The sequence below is a fragment of the Rhea pennata genome, chromosome 2, assembly GCF_028389875.1.
Source record: "Rhea pennata isolate bPtePen1 chromosome 2, bPtePen1.pri, whole genome shotgun sequence".
In the NCBI taxonomy this organism is placed as follows: domain Eukaryota; kingdom Metazoa; phylum Chordata; class Aves; order Rheiformes; family Rheidae; genus Rhea; species Rhea pennata.
The window spans coordinates 22,229,039-22,241,193 of NC_084664.1; the positions used below are offsets into that span (position 1 = coordinate 22,229,039).

The window sequence follows — 12,155 nt, forward strand, 5'->3', positions numbered from 1 at the left end:
GCGCAGCGCAGCGCAGCGGCCGCGCTCCGGCGCCCGCGCTGCCGCCCGCGCTGCCGCGGCCCGGGCCGCGCCTGCACCGCCCGCTCCTCGTCACATGCTGCTGGCGGCCGCCCGGTTGGCTGCGAGGGGTCGGGGCGCAGCCCGCAGCCTCCCGGCCCGGCTCCGCCAGGGGAGCGCCCGGCCCGGTCCGGCCCGGCGCGGCGCGGCGCGGCGCTTCCCGCGGCTCTGCGGCGAGCGGCGCCCGGCCCGCGCGGAGAGCAGCGCGCAGGAGCGCAGGACGCACCGTCTGCAGGCTGCCGCGTAACGGAGCTCGTCTGCATTCACCCCGACGCTTCGGCTCACTGCACGCGTTCCTACACAACCCTGCCAGACTATCCACCCAGCTCTGTCTGCATGCACATAAATACACAGGGCTCGTTCCAGGATTGTTTTGCTGTGTTTCTGTCACTTTTAGATGCTTCCTTCTGGCGACTGGTTCCAGACTCCACTGCAACATCATCTGGGCACTTTGGAACAGGACAGTTACACCCGCCGCTCCAACCACGCGGGAAATGGAGCCCGCGTACCATGCTGGGCCATGGCAGCCGGGCCGCAGGCCGTGCCCTTTACTTCTGACCGAGTCACGGCCAGGTGAAAGAAGAATTTGCCCAAGGAAGAGCAGGCAAAGTGAGAGAGCAGCCAAAGAGCAGGATGAAAGACTAAAAGACTTTAGAGACTGGTTTACTCACTGCATTCCAAATCTAGTATCAAAATAGGGCTTTAAAAACAAGTCTCATACAGCATACAGTAAGCCAGACACACAGAAATATTGCCCTCTGGTAAAGGCCATCCTTCACAACTGGGGAAGAGGCCACCAGCTAGCATCCCATCGCAGAAACCGCCATCAAAACAGCCTTCCAAGAGCCTAGGGACCCCACTGCCCTCTTGGCTGAGTCCTCTAAGTCACTTACAGTTCACACTGCTGCCTTCATGATATCCCACAATCAGAACCATACACAGGCGCTAGGAAAATACACTTACGCAGTGAGTATGTTATGCCTGAAAGAGGAAAATTGTGGTATGCTTGCCCTTAAACATAGCTATAATCATGTTAATATAACATACACAATACCTACGACAAGATACTAATAAGACACAAAGCATTCGAACAATTTAGGACAGTGTTATTTTGGCATGTGGCATCTTTGTAAACTTTATCATCTTCCACAGAAGAAAGAGGTCTAGATTTTTTCCTCAGAATAATTTCAAATGATGCAGTTCCAATACATTGTAAATGTCTTCCCTTCTTTTATGTTTTTTTTTTTTTCATTTTGCTTATTTTAAATAGATCTTTACTACCTAAGTTTCTTCTCATGAATTAGTACAATGTTCCTATCTCAATCTGCTTTTTCTGTCAAAACAGACCTTTGGTCTTCCGTTGATCATATGTAAGATGATTCATGCTTCTAGATTTTTTTAAGCTATTGTATATATTCATAAATAGAATTAAAAACCAAGCTATATGTGCTTGAAAAACAGCAAATTACAAATCAGAAGACAATAATTTTATTTCCCTTCACTATCTTCCAGCCATATATTTACAAAATAGCAGTAGCTGAATCTGTCAACAAAACTGGTCACTTCACATTAGATCAATTGCAAATTACACTTCAAGCAAGTAATATCATAATATTGTGTGCTGATAAAAGATACAAAACATGCTACATTCCTGCATCAGTGCAGAAAACAGAAATAAGATGCTGCTAATAGGACGCAATAATCACTTGTCCAAGATGGTTACAATTTCTGATGCTGGAAGATTGCAATTGCATTATCTTACTAGTTTGAAAATAATCACCCAAACTTTACTACCCATTTTTTTAGCATGAAACCACACTTGTCAATACTAGGCCAAGCTAATGTCACCACCTATTACTTCACTTGTCTTACAGTGCTCTTCTAAGCAACTGAAATCTGAGTGTTGTAACTTGATTGCTCTCTTGTTGGATACTGCCCTCACAACTGTGCTTGAAAAAAGCTCAGCAAGAATATCACAACTGTACTACAATCAGGATTAATGAATACATATTGCTTTTTATGTGTTAAAAATTCTGATGATCTTTTTTCAACAGTTCTATCAACCCCTACACTTTGAGCATGAATTTGAAATCAGGGGTGGGGGGGGATTACAGTTCATATATAACAGAGATTTAAGGCTTTGTTCAGATTGTCACCATAAGTGACTTAGATGTCACAAGTAATTCTCACTACAGACAATACAAGCAGCCAGAGCCTGGCAGCTTAGATGGTAAATAAGCTGAATTGCTCATTGCTCTCTAGAACTGAAATGTCATGACAGGTACCCAAGTCTGTCTTACAGCTCTGGAAAGCAAGTCTGCATGTAGCCTTTCTGGTTCAAGAGTTAAAGTCTGCAAAAATCCCATCCGCACTAAACACTTTTAAACTTACTACAGCACTACTGACTGACCTGTGCTCCCCTGCGAGCGACGTGGCAGCGGTGGAGCTCCAGCAGTGGAGCTCCTTTGTGCTACCTTCTCCCGGCAGTTCAGCGGAGCATGGGGCTAGCCAGCCTTGTGAGGACAGTGTCTCTCTGCTGCTCTCAGTAACCCTGCTCCTTGCAGCAAGGTAGTATAGATGGGAAAATCATGACCCATATTGAAAGAGCAAGTTCAGAAGTGGGAGTGGGAAAGAAAGGAGCGGGCTGGGAAAAGTAATGCAGTAACACTGGAACTGGAGAGGAGGTGTGAATGGGGACAGCAGAAAACCAGACTGCAGACAAGGAAGCAGTGTGACCTGCAGCAAGGAGGTGCTAAAACAGCCAGCCTAGGGGACAAATTCAGACTGCTGAAAAAACCCTCCAGGAAGGCAGGCAATACCATAAGATCTGCATTGGGACAGCCGTCTGGCTGGCTAGCCTAGGATGAAGAGGTGGCCAGGGAGACGGGGGCGGTGCGGAGCAGGGCAGAAAGATGCTGACACAGAGCTGAGTTGCCTGGGTTGCACTACCTGAACCAGCAAATAGGAACGATGGAAAAACCTCTGGGGTGGAGACTCCATTAAGAGATCAAGTTTAGGACAGCAACAGAACTGGGTAAGGACAGAAGGTGTCAAGAACACATCAACAGCTCTTCAGAAAAGCATATGGAAACAAAGCTGAGGACTCTGCCATGGGGCGGGAGGCGGGGGGGATTGCTCCTTTCCTCCACTGGCACCTCCCAGCAGGACATGTTCTTGAAGATGCATGACAAAGACCTATACCAGTACACAAACCCACCTGGAGCCAGGCTGGGGCTTAAGATCCAGGCTTTACACTTAAGAAAAATAGCTACCTGGAGGACCAACTGCAAGAGTCAAGACTACAGTCTGAAATTATGGGTAAAATAACTCACTTCTCTATCTTTTGATTGTACAAAAGTATTTCTAGATTAGTTCTTACTCATTTGTAGAAACCAATAATGATAATATTAAGGGTCTGTTAATAGAAGTGAGCAAGTACAAATGCAGGTTTAACAATGTGTGCTGACTTTGTTTCCTCTAATTGTTTCTGTAAATTTTGTTCCTTTCATACAAATTTATTAATGTATGCATGATGCGAGGGAATAAAGAAGATATAGCTAGACTCTTCTCAGTGGTGCCCAGTGAAAGGCCAAGAGGCAATGGGCATAAACTGAAATAGAGACAATTCTGTTTAAACATAAGGAAAAAAAAAAGCTTTTTTAACTGTAAGTGTAGTCAAACACTGGAATAGGTTACCAAGAGAGGTTATGGAGTCTCCATGATTGGAGATACTCAAAACCCAGCTGGACAAGGTCCTGAGCAACCTGCTTTAGGTGACCCTGCTCTGAACAAGGGGATGTTGGACTAGACCATCTCTGGAGGTCATTTCCAACCTCAACCATTTGGTGAAACCGTATCAAATTCTTAGTAATTATCTGGTTCATGTTGACATTTTAGATAATTTCATTTCTCCATTTAAAATTTTCAAATGTTAAGCAGAATGACTTTTCAAATTGTTTAGGAGGATTGCAAACTCTAGTATTTAATCTTTGACCCATGTATTTTATGCATAGCTACGAACTGTCTACACTATAAATAACTTTGTATATCATAATACTTCAACATAGTGCCTTTGGGAAAACAAACAGAAAAACTGCTGACATGGTTGTCAAGGTTAATAGACTAAACAGACGTTCCTTGATAAACATGAGTCTCTTAACTTGCCTCCAACAGTAACAACTATTTTTTCCTTCAAGAACTCTAATGGAAAGCAATTGAGTCGCTCTTACCTAATCCAGATTGAAATTCAAATTCCAGTGAAGAATATCAAGAGCTTGCAACTTCCGTTTGCACAGCTAGCAACAAGAATTGTTTCTTGTAAACACAAGAAATGTTTCATTCTTAAGGGTACTTTGGCAAGGTTGCCATTTTCCTTTTTCATTTACCTGTGGCAGGAATCTCCAAAGAACTGCTCTCCTTTTAAGAACCCAAAGAGCAAGTTACTCCTCTTGAATTGTCTACCTTCCAGACTATCTTATATCATACCAGCTCTATATGTGTTAAACATACAGTGTTACTTGAACATGAAAATGACGATAAGCAAGTAATTTTCAGTTTTTCCTGTAAGGTCTAGCTCTACCACCCACTTTCTCCCATTGTGTTCAGAATAACTGAGGGTATCCCATTGCCAGCACTATAAATTGTGGCTAGCTAACACCTCTGAAAGCAGTATTGCCCTGAAACAACTCCAGAAAGGATCTGAAACTGGGACCTTCCTGTCCTTCTAAACTTTAGCATATGTTGAATGAGTGTTCTTCAATTCTTATTGACATTGTTACTCTTTGAAATATTTGAGCAATCACAGTGTCCCAGTAGTTAGAACAACTGGGAAATAAGGCTGTGTGTTCTAACAAATATTCAAGTATTTCATGAAAATAGTGGAACGGACTAACTGAGGGAGACTGAAAACAAATTAATCCACAATAGTTAACAGCTTGATAGTAGCGCTATGCTCCTGGTAAGGGAAGGCTCATATTCTTTCAAGATGGGTAAGTAATTAATTTTGAGTTTCCCAGACTCCTGCTAATTGCTCTTATCTCCTGGTTATGGGGGCAAAAAAGGGGACACTTGGACCTCCTCCTGTAGTTGTTCTGAATGATACTTTCCTTTCTTTTTAAAGCTCCCCTCAAAAAAACCCGCATGTTTTGGATCATTTTAAAAGGCTCATTGAACAGTTATTTTAGATTTTCTTTCAGCAAAATGTTGGTCATCATCCCAGGATGTGATGATAATGGGAGATACTCTGTGTTCATCTCCAGCAGACGTTTTATTTCTTTTCTGAATGCATTGGATTTACATCTGCCCATAAATTCAAAGTCCATCTCATCACATAAAAGTCATGTAGGAGGTATGTAATTCTTCTCTACAGATAATTTATGTCTGAAAGAGGGTTGATAACTAACATTGTATTCAATGAGATTTATTTTAATGTTAGTATATAATAAACCAATGTCAATTAATTCAAGATGCAATAATTAAACAACTATTTAAGATTAATGCCATATCTCAAAAACAACCTTAAAATCAATGAGTAATAAAATACAATCTAAAAGTATCTAAATAGTTCATGGAACTATTGGAATGCTGTTTAAACTTTATTTTTAAACACTAAAGCTGCTTATCATTTGCAGATTGTTATTGGTTATTATGGTTACCATTCTCTGACACAATCCAATCTGCCTGCAGTTTGCTATTTCAGGGCACAGCAGTGATAACATTAACAGCAGACTAAACTTCTCAACTTGCAAATATACATACATTAGGGGCACATGCTATCTCCTCCTGCATTAACAGATAACATGAGTATGCTCTCTCAGTGTCACGGAAATAACAAACTGCAAATGACTACCATTCTTCTAGCAGTCAGATATTAAAATGTTTGACTCAACTCACAATGAGTGTCAGAAACACAGCAAAGATCTGCAGTGATTTTGCCAGCTGTATTATGGGCCCTCTGCATCACTCTCATATCATGGAATCAGAAGATTTGTCCACAGGTGATTATTGCCATAAGCAGACCAGATGCTCATGGAGCACTGCGCTGTGGGGAGCACCGTCATGCTGTAGCCTTGCAGCAGCCAAGCACGGAGAATGGGGATAGAGACGCAAGAAAAAAATCAAGTGGTCAACACGCCCTCGCTAGCCGAAGCTTGCACAGTCACCTGCAACTGAATAGCTAGCAAAACATCCTGGAAACAGCTGCTGTAAGATTTGTATGATGAAAGAAAGAATTGTCTTCAACAGCCACGTTTCAAAGAAATGAAAATTAAAACAGAGATAATGCTCATTTTACTGTATTTATTAATTGTAAGAAGAGAGACACATCCTTTTGCGTATAAGAACAGCAATAATAAAACCAATCTTTATCATTAAAGATATCATTAGCATTTTAAGTAAAAATAATATAAAAAACTTACACAACTCTGAAAAATAGCCTGTGATAGCTATAGTTTCTTAGAAAATACAGCTTTCCACCGGAAAGCTATTAGACTCTCGCTGCCACATGCTGCTAATCTGCTGCACTGAATACTCCATGATCCGAATCACCTTGAGCCAATGCTGAGGATTAATAGTGGAAATTCCTTTGCCTTGTAGCTGTGTACAGAAGTCAACATGAACTACCATGAACTAAAACCTCTGTCCACGTCCCAAAACTTGTGCTTGAGTTGCAGGTTGTCCTGTAGGCACTATGGGCAGGTGTGCCCATATGCTGTCCAATTCCCAGCTATTAACCGGTATTTCATAGAGGAAAGGTCTGCTTCCTTGCATTTGTTTTTAAAATGAGGCAAATGATATTTCTCCAAATGATATTTGAAAAAGTACTTGTAAAATTTGAGCTTTTGCTCAAAAAAAGCCCTGCATTCTCTTCTCATTTCAGGAAAAAAGTGTATCTGATCAGCAAAACTATAAAAGCAGGCCCCAGGAGGTATTCTGGCACTCTTTACTTTCATTTATGCATTTTTGGCATAAGTCATCATTCCACATTTCCATCAGTTTAGTTACTGATTCTTACCAAATGTGGTTTCTTTGGCATCATCATTTCCTCAAATCTCAATTCCCATTTCTCATTCTTGCTGTATTTGAAACCCTGAATACTTCTGAGGTATCTGAGGTATTTTTGGCAATCCTGAGAGGTTTATCAATTATGATTAATTTTTGGTGAAGACTGGCTTGCATGGTTCAAAGAGCTGTGATGAAATGTGAAAGCTGGTAAAACTTGTCTGTATGGAGAGGGCTATGTATCACTTAAGACCCACTTCATTGCTCAGAATAGGAATTAAGTGGAATTTAAGGAGTACATGCACTGTTGTAACAGCCTCCTTTCACCTACGGCTACGAGTGTCACCTGGCACGGCAGAAACATATTTCAGTTTAATGAACAGGGAGCCAGATGCATAACACCAGCTAATAACAGTACTAACTATAAGTCTCAGTATACTGCCGTGAAAACACAAGCACAAGAATCAGTATGTTAGCTACATGGAGTCAGCAGTTTGTAATGTAATGGATATAATACGAACAATAAGTTATTTCTTACCTAGAACTAATGCGACACATTACAAAAATATTTACAAGACTCCTCTGATTAAATGCAGTATGAAGGTAATATACTTTCAGTCGCTCTCCCCTGTCCACCCAAATTAACAGAGCATTGTTAGCAGCAGAGACTAAGATTACTAGGACGTGAATATTTGGGATGTGAAGCAAAAGTCTTCTCCCTCCTTCTGTGAAAATACTTATTTTTTCCCAGCCAGTCATAGTCATCTAGTTGGTTGTAAAAATGTGGTCTTTCAACTACATTTTTACATTTTGTACTTATTTTTCTTCTCTGTTGCTATAATTCTCAATCATTGTCTATAAAATAAATGCTCTCAACAGACGTTCTTCAGTCTTGAAATTACTGAAAGCCCCTGCATCACAACCAGAAAAAGATATCTCAAAATACATTTCTAAGTCAGACTTGCCATCATGTCCTGAGACTCCAGGCCCCTCATCCTCTGACAGATCTTCTCTAGCACTTTCTGTGTCTTGGTTAGACTCTTAACGGTGAGTATGTTGGTATGATTCAGCAGTCCCCCTGTTGTCCTTTTCAGGACACTATGACATATGACACATATGACACTAATTTTGGTAAGGATTTCTGAAATCACTCGAGAGTGCAAGAAAATTATCAGACAACACTGATTTACCACAGGAAAAAATATAGAGATAAACAATACCACGAGAATTATCATCAAATATGTAATTGTTGACCTTAGTAGGGTACTGACCATCAAAAAAATCAGTATTTTGAATTCTAAGGTACAATAATTTCTCCTCTTCTGTAATCATAATAATAATAAAAAATCCATTGTGGTCACTGAATCAAAGTAGTACATCATGTTGCGCACAGCACGACCTGAATAGTGGATTTACACCAAGCCAGTGTCAATGCAAGAAGCTACTTTTAAAATTTAAGTAGAATATGGTTCAAGCAGTTTGTTTCAGAAACTCTAAGCTACACTACATTCCTCCTAAAATGAAACATTTCTGAAATTACAATGCCGGTTACTTTAAGTGTATATAAATTATAATGAAGTCGAGAAAGATTCATGTGAAAACACAGCAAAAGAAGCTGAGCACATCTTCTTGACAGAAAATATTCAGTCAGAAAATATGGAGGCCAGAAATATCATAGTGTTCTGGGAACTCACTCATTTGCTTGAAATTTGGCAGAAAGTTATCGAAGTGCTGCTTTGGAAATAGACTTTTACAGTATTCTACTGCAGCACAAGCTATTGAAACTGTCATTTAATTAAGCACTTAGAAAACTTGTTTCCTTTTTTCCAAGATGAGCTAAAAATACAGGTTAAAAGGAATGCTTTTTCAAGGGTACAGATTACTTTTTACAATGCCTTACATATATATTCATTTATGTAGTTTTTAGAGAGTAAATATGAAAGAGATTACTCTTTCAAACAACACTATACTTGGAAAATACCAGCTTTGTTGATGCATTATTCAAAGTCAGAAAATATGTGCATATGTGATTACCATATAATGATAAATTATATTATCCTATGGATGTGAGGTAAAAAGAAATCACCAGAATTGGAGTCTCTCCGGTGAGAAATAATCACTGTATGGTTTTAAATAACAAATAAATAAAAACATAGATACTTAATAAGAGAAAAAACAAAAACCCATGCATGTTTGGGTCACATAAATCTGCAAAGAAAACACTTCCACAATGAACTGAGCTGCTGAACTGATCATTTAGAAGACTGCTGATGGCTAAATACAAACTGAATTGCACAGAGAGGCAATGATAGATTATATTTTATTGAGAAGATGACTTTGTGTCAAACTGGAAAGATAAAAAGATACATTATAACCATTGAAATTGTGAAGGAGTCTTACCAGTGACATCCTTTGATCAGCCTGACCCCACTGAAAATGAAACTTAGCTTTTAACTAGAATTGCTAGCAGAGTTTAAAAATAAATCATTTTCCAATACTAACATTCTCTGAAAAACATTTAACAACAAGCTAATAATTTGTAAGTGATGAATATTCTAACTTGTCAATCTGTCAGCATCCTTTCAGCAGCCTCAAAACATTCAGGAAAAAAATAGAACTTTCTATCCACTAAAATACTGCAAAATGCAATATATCATTAATGATGAGCTCAAGAAAAACAAGTTGTTTTGTGAATACCAGAAGCAATGAAGCCTGGTTTCCCACTCACACCTCCACAATACCTTCAGTGCTCTCATTTTCCCTACACACCACATGCTCCGTACCCTCGGCTCGCCTCCCCTTACCAAACTTCCCTTCCCTCTCTGTGTGTTGCTGCCTGAACAGGCGGCAGCATTCGTTTCAGCCCCTCTGGAGTTAAACGTGCGCCGACCGGCTGCCGGACGCAACGCGGGCGACGCCGGAGCAGCCGAGAGCCTTGACTTTCCATCGCTGGCGTGTCAGGCAAATGGCTTCAACTGCTCCATCCAGCCCCCGAGAAGGCCTAGCACAAGCACCCGCTCAGGAGTTGTGAGACCTCTGCAAGACTGATTTAAATTGGCCATTGGATTAAAGTTACGGAGAAGCACAACTAACAGATGGAAAGTGGGATTGCATAAATCTTGTCCTAGGAAACCAACCTAAAAATCAGAGCAGTTACACAAAGACTGTCCATACACTCTAATACTCAGCAGCTTGTTTAAATATAAATGATAGCGTAAGCAGCAATGTAAACATTTATTCTGTCATTCAGCACATATAATTTTCAAACTTTTTCTCAGCACAGCAGCTGCTATTATTAACAAAGCAGTTGCAAGTATAAAATAAAACACTGGTTTTCATGCTAAGTACATGCAGCACCAGTGCATACACAAAAACCTGCAAAGACATCCTATAGTTGTAACAAAACATTTCGGGGATCACTAATAAAGAAAAAAATCAAAAAAGATATGTGCATGTGTTATTAGAACAAATATTTTCACAATTAGAATGTTTTCTGTAATTTGTTCCACAGCAAAAAGTCCACTGTAAAATAGCCCAGTAGTTTAATAAAACGGTCCGCAATGCAGTGGAAGTTCAGCGGCACTTTGCCTGCCCTCCTTTTACACACTTTTGTGCTGCACTTCTGCACTGTCCAGTCTGGGAAGCAAATAGTCGAATTCACCCTTTCAGTCTTTCTGAATTCCAAAGCTTCCTCACTGCAGTTTGCAAACTGAATCAAAAATAGGAGCAGCAATTATGTATTTCATCTGATGCTGAAAACATAAATTCAGGAAAATCTGGGTAAAAATCTTGGCAAAAAGCAGGATGTCACTTCTATGCATAGTGGGTGAGACAAGGACAAAATGACAGCCTCAGGAGACTGTAAGAATTTGCTGCACCTGATGTGCTTACAGTTTCTGGCAGTTACAGAAGTTTCCATATCGAAGAATTTCTTATGTCACAAGGATTATGTTGGTGGTGAAAGCATGTCAGCAGTTATGCAATAGTATTATTTTATTTCATTAAAGTATAAGATTTTAATTGACTAGAATACTTAAGGGGTCAACTTCTTACATGGGACATTCTGAAGTTAGGCAAACAAAATAATATAAATGAATGTAAAGCACACCAGAAAAAAAGCCTGTATCAATTAAGTGGTTTTCTCAATTTCTGTTCAATTATGCAATTTGTATCCACTTTTGATGCAATACTTTCCTTCAAGAGAATGTCAGCCATAGTCAATTTACTTAGGTAAATGTCAAGAAACACGGAAGAGAAAGTTCAACCTATATCTCTTTCTAAATCTTCCTTTTCCCTTTGCATCTCTCTTAGCCATCTAAACAATTCCATTTTCAACAAAATTATGTTTGAGGACTATTACTGCTAAAAACAAGCTAATTCCCAAAGAAATCTTTGTCTAAAATCCATCTGTACACAAAGTGCCTACAGTCAAAACCCAAAAAGGCAAAGCTAAATGATCCACCTACCCTCCTATCACATCTAGAAATGAAGATGGAAACTATGGAAATGTGGAAAGACTGGTCATCAGTCCATCATTTTTAAAGAAGGGCTGATCAAATGTTCCTCAGAGATTAAGCTGCACAACTGAAACAGCATTTCTTTTTTTTTTCTCCACCTTTTCCCCTCATTGAGAGCCTGCCATGCAGCAGAAATCCACAGCACATACATTTATGAATCCTTTCAGGCAAACTTTCTTCCTTTCCATCCATGTTCCACCTCAGCTCTCCTGCTGCGTTGCTACTTTTCGCATCACAAGGCCTGTACGTCCACAGCACAGCTCCCCAGGGTCCGCTCTGCCTTGGGAACGGCAAGGTTTCCTCCTTCCACCAGGGCTTCCACAACTGTGTCAAACAGAGCTTAGGCTTCTTCTAGATGGGATATGAGGGAAAGGATTGTTTTATTTTATTGCCCAGATAAACCACACTCACTTTTTTTCTTGATGATACTGTCTGAAAACCAGCAGACAGAAGGATGAAAATGTTTCATGGAAATGTGGATGTTTCCTGTGCTAAATTCTAGCATCAAATAGCCTCTCTTTAAGAAAACAGTATTTTCCCATTGCTTTTTATTTTAAATCCTTTTCCCTGAATTATCCTCCA

General features: G+C 40.0%; 1 protein-coding gene across 4 annotated transcripts in view; it reads right to left on the reverse strand.

The window, feature by feature from the left end:
• CACNB2 (calcium voltage-gated channel auxiliary subunit beta 2) overlaps positions 1–12,155 on the reverse strand; it is a 265,080-nt gene that overhangs the window by 122,272 nt on the left and 130,653 nt on the right. The window lies entirely within an intron of this gene.